Here is a 6027-nt window from a genome sequence, read left to right on the forward strand (position 1 = left end):
CTTCTTACCACGGATATATTTCTGTGTCCATCAGATATAACCAATCATGGGTACGATGACCCTTCACAGATGCTTGTAAGTACAGTTAGGCCAAATTACCATTTTGCCTCTATAGTTACATCTCACTTCTTAAGTACCACTGATTCCTCTAATGAACAATACAACATAGTCCAACTATGTGTGAACACCTCTCGGGCCAAGAGAAGGTATGTGGCGCCACATCTTTTAAGCCCCAGAATCAGTCTTAAGGGAGCCATCTATCTACTTACCTCTGCCTCGGGGAATGAGTGAATTTCATCTTGTATAGCTAAGTTCCCAGCTCCCAAATCAGAAGAATCCCCAAAATGATAGGTTTAAATCGGCGACCTAACCACTCGTACTCATACAAATCAAAGAACCGCCCTCAATGGCAAGAGTTCCCAACTCACTAAGGATTGAGGTCATATTACCTATGGTCATCCTAGTGAAGTGAAGTCTCTGTCATGAACGGTGTTATATAATTAAAAGTTAACACTTCGTAGTCAGGTCTTATACAAATTCTTTGTATAGGACGCCTCCGTTCTCATGTCTCCACATGAATGATCAGGATCAGATCATCTGTGACAAGTCACAACACTTGTGACCATTCCACAAAGCGGGCTACATCCGTAGCGTTACCAGGATAAGGTTTCCCTTCTATATCCATATACTACAGACCATTTTGATTATCACTCAAGACATGATTCACGTGTATGTCACCACATACATGCTCGAGTCACATACAGATAACCAGGGATTTTATGTTTATTAGTTTGTGGTAAAGCAAATAAAACAAGTAAATGAGCAAAAATACAAGATGTGAAGTAAATATCATATATTAACAACACAAGCGTTCGTATAAACTGTTTACAAACTAACTTTAGGGCATCAACCCCAACAGGCTGGTGGATGTCATAAGAAAGTAGTGGTTAGAGGTTGGTTGGAGGTGGCTAGCGGCGAATGTTGTAAGTCGTGGCTAGAGGTGGCTGGTAGCGATCGTCAGAAGTTGGTCAGCAGCGATCGCTGAAGATGGTGGTCAAAGGTGGTTGACAACCGTCGCTAGAGATTATGGCTGAAGGGTGGCTAGAGTTTCTCATACAAATTAGAGAGAGATTAATCATTAAATACTCAAAATTCATTTTTTTAAAAGTTGGGTTTGAATATTTATCTTAAACCGACTTATTTTATAAACTCGTTTTTTTCAAAATTCATTTTAGGTGGTTGCCAACCACATGACTTTATTTTTTCAAAATAATTTATTTTTTTATTTAATCACAATATTCCAAACACATCCTAAATTTCATAAAGTTTAATTTACTGGTTTTCCTATTTTTGGCCAACTGGGTTTTCTATTTATTAATGTGGTTATTGACAAATCTATCATTTTTTTAGTTTCTAGAAAAAGAAGTAAAAATAGGGTCAATTTACAATTTACACCTAATAAATTATAAAGGGATATCTTTACAAAAATCAAGGACTTTTAGGAATTTGAAACAAATATTTTAAAACATGAATTCAATGAAAATAAATTTATATTCCACATTTTCATAAACGTGTTTGATAGCAAATTCAAATTTTAGATTATAATTTAAACAATTGTATTTATACTATATTTATGAATCATCAAGTTTTTTATAACTACCCATATAATATTGATTGACAACAAACTATTACTATTTTGTTTATGAACATATTCTAGGTCTTTTTTTGTATAATTATTATATTGCAATATTATATAGTTTATAATGAATTATATAACACATATTTTGATTATTCTAAAAAGTGAAGTGAGTTTAAAACATGATATTTTCTAAACATTTTTAAATTTTTTGTTTATTATAAATATGTAGTTTAAAATATAAAATTCAAAATTTAAATATAATGAAAACAGGAAAATATATATTATTTATATATAATCTATACTGTTTGAACTCATAATTCAAAAACTATTTTAAGAAATAAAATTTGAATTATCCGTCAAACATATATTTGTGGAATGAATATGAAAACATACAACTGAATTTGGATTGTCAATCAAGAGGGCGTAAAGTTTTAGTTGTTCTAAAATATGTTAAAAATAAACCATTATACAAATCTATTTTATCCCTGGTATTTTCAACAATTATTATAGAAAATCATTCATAAAAATGCTAAAATTTGTACTAGTCGTATAAACAATCGCATCATTACAAAGTTCGTCAACAATATATCATTTAAGTGTACAAACAGTATAAACGAGTACATCGTTACCAATCTTATCAACAATATATCAATTAAATGTATCGACATTATATGTAAAGTATATCGATATTACAAAATAGTAGGGGCGAGCAGGGACAGTTGAAAAATCGAGTCGAACGACCAAAACTAACTTAACAGAAGGCATAAGGGCATTATTTTTCAAAAAATTGATCGGGGCCGGTTTTTTCTTTCGAAATTCAATTAAAAACTGACCACATCTAATCGATTGTTAAGCTACTTCCGACCCAACCCGACGAATAATAGTATTATATATTGTTGAAGAAGAAATTTCGTCCAATCACAAAATGTTACGTGTCGTCCATTTCGTCATTTGATCACAATAATAAGCTCATCACGTTCAAAGATGGTAAAGCCTAGACCAATAAATTTGACTGGATAATGACCGATTGGGCTTTGAAACATAAATCGAATTGAACCGAGTATTTAAAATTGCTCATGTCCAAAATTCGACTTCATTCAAGCCCACAGTGGAAAATTTAGGCTACAGAAAAATGGTTAGGCCCAAACCCAACTTTGGCTGAGGCCCAGAAAGTAGTTGGGCCCAAGCTCAAAAGCCCAAAGGGAAATGGGGCCCAAGCCCACCTAAAACCTACCCAAATCCTCTATAAATAGAGGACCTTCCCTTTCATTTAAAGAGAAAAAAGGGGGAGGCAGAAGATGAGGGAGATTCAAGACTCTAAAGATCAAAAGCTCTGAAGATTGAAGTTCTACAGAATTGAAGTTTGAAGCTCTCAAGTTCTCAAGCCCTAAAGCCAAAAGCACATAAGCTCTAAAGCTTTAAAGACTAAAGATCCTAAGCCTAAAGATCTAAGGACCGTAGACTTGGAAGACTAAAGTTCCAGCTCCTAAAGACTTCAAAACTAAACTTGCAAGTTGGAAGACTTAAACTTATTGTAACATTTAAGAGAAAGAATCAAATGAATACATTAGAGATTGTACCTTTATATACCACAAATCAATACAAATACAAAATTCGAATTCAGGGAATTGAATTTCTCTAGAAAACCTGTCGAACAGTTTGGCACGCATGGTGGAACCATCTCTATCTTTCATCTCTTTCTCTACCACACAATCTACCTAAAGAAGCGATGGCCTTCAAAAACAACGCTCCCCAAAACTTCAAGCGATGTCCACAACATACCAATTTGTCGCAGCCGATCTAAAAGGATTCAACAATCTGAAGAGTTGCCTCCATTCAAGATTGCGAGGAATATATAGGAACAAATTTCGAACCAACCATAAGGTGGAGTTGTCATTAAAAAAAGCCCTACAGTTACCAAACATACTTTGCCTTTTGAACAATCACGTGAAGAAGCATCACACCCAAATATAATGTCAGTCATGATGGATGATGTGGGAACAAATGAATAAAGGATGACCGAATTAGAAAAGAAAGTTAACATGCTTATGAAGGTTGTCGAAGAAAGGGATTGTGAAATTGCATCCCTAAAGAATCACATCGAGAGTCATGACGCTGCTAAATCAAGTCATACACCCGTAGCCAGGAATGATGATAAGGGGAAGACTATTCTGCAAAAAGGTCAATGATGCTTGTATTTATGAAGTGGAAATATGGATGTTATGCGTTTATGGAATTGCATTGTGCACTCAAGTTTCCTCAGCGGAATCCAAGTGTAAATTCCTCTGAGTTTCCTGGTAAGTCCAGGGTCGAACACAGGGACTTGTGAAAACAGTTTGCGTTGATAAGTTTTATGAAATCCTTGCGGTAACCAAATAAATAAATTGTGGGTTTGTTGTTTGATTGCGTTGATGAAAAAGAAATAAACAAATGCGGCGGATTTGAGAAAAAACAGTTGCGTTGATAGATGCAATGAGTATGCGATAAACGGGTTGAGAAAATCTCTAGCTAGTGTTACTTGGGAATGCATCAGACTATGCGATCATATTACAACCATGCACAGTAAGTCATTTTCCAATATAAATGTAATGCTCCTAAATCTAGGACGCATGTGTTGAATGCAAAATGTCCATAGAGCTCATCCCTGAGTCTCTACTTTTGTCCTATGCGATGATGCAAAATGCATGAAAGCAAGGTGACTGCATACAATCATATCCTATCTCTAGGATGCATGCGATGCGTTGATAACAAATAGTGCTCATTCCTAAGCACCTATCTCTTGTATCATGTGTTCTAATATGACTCTCCCGAGCCTAGATTCTGACTTGACCTTCCCAAGCCTAGGTTCTGTCCTTAGACTACCCTCCCGAGTATCCCTAATGGACGAATGAAGCATACATAAACAAGATAATCGCAAAGAATGAAGATTTCCTAGTTGTGCTAGCTAAATGCTTCTCAACCTATTCAATCGATGTAGCTACTCATGCATGAATAACAGAGAGTGAACAGATATAGAGAAAGAAATTTCATTCTTATAAATGAGTTAAGTAATAAATGACAATAGAAGTTAAAGGTAGAGAGCCTGGTAGCAATTCCTTGCTGACCAAGGCTTTTTACACTGAAATCTCTATTTTGATCTAAAGATGTTCCTGCTTCCGCAGGCGTCGGTTCTCTCTCTATCCTTGGAGCTTTCGACGCTCTCCCAAGCTTACTAGAATGATCTACGGGCACAACTTTCTCCCTCGCGTCCACCTTAAAATGAAAGAAAACTAAGAACAAAGACGTGCGAACTGATCAACTTGTTGTAAAAACGGTGAACCCTTTTTCTGAAGAATGCACTTGGTATTTATAGAGCATCCATGGTGAAAGGCGGCTTCTTTCTCATGGTTGTACAGATGGGAAAACTTTAATTCCTGATTGATGCGCCGCATAATTGTCACCGATAAAGCTGAATGTATTTTATGACCGTTATCGGCTATCAACTTAATTTGGATTTGACTGTCATCAGCTTTCTGTCCCATCACTTTTAATTATCCTTTCACCCAGATGCGCCCACCATGTTGCGCTGACCAAGTTGCGGTGATCCTTATTCGACGAATGTTTGCGAGCACGATCAACGCAAAGCCTTGCGGTGAAGTTGCGCTCAACCAATGAATTCCTATGATTGCAATCTTGCATTGCGTTAATGCATATTCTGCACAAAAATACAAAGATTAACTGTTCTAATGTGTTGAATGCATGCGACCGCAATATTATAGAATTTATGCTTAATAGACGCAATTTAACATATTTCATCAACGCAATCCAACATTGTTTAAGAACTTAGCACTATGATAACGTGCATTTCTGCCCGTTATCAGTGAACCACAAAATTTGACGTCAATTGCTTCGTTGTCTATTCAGCAATTGCAGGAGATGATTACCAACTTCATCAAGGCTCAATATGGTGGACCTACTCAGACTTCCCTCTTATATTCTAAGCCATATATGAAGAGGATCAACAATTTAAGAATGCCAAGTGGGTACCAGTCACCCAAATTCCAACAGTTTGACAGGAAGGACAACCCAAAACAACACGTTGCTTATTTTATCGAAACATATGAGAATGCTAGTACGCGAGGAGATTTTATGGTCGAATAGTTCGTTCGAACTCTGAAGGGAAATGCCTTCGACTAGTACACTGACCTTGAACCTGAAACTAATGATAGTGGGAGTAGCTTAAAAGAGAATTCCTCAATCTCTTTTATAGCATGAGGCATATCGTCAGCATGATAGAGCTCACGACCATCAAACAACGAAAAGAGGACCCGATCATTGACTACATCAACTGCTGGAGAGCATTAAGCCTTGATTGCAAAGATAGATTAACTGAACTGTGAGCAGTGGAA

The sequence above is a fragment of the Benincasa hispida genome, chromosome 1, assembly GCF_027475165.1.
Source record: "Benincasa hispida cultivar pf3 chromosome 1, pf3_genome.v1.1, whole genome shotgun sequence".
Classification (NCBI taxonomy): Eukaryota; Viridiplantae; Streptophyta; class Magnoliopsida; order Cucurbitales; family Cucurbitaceae; genus Benincasa; species Benincasa hispida.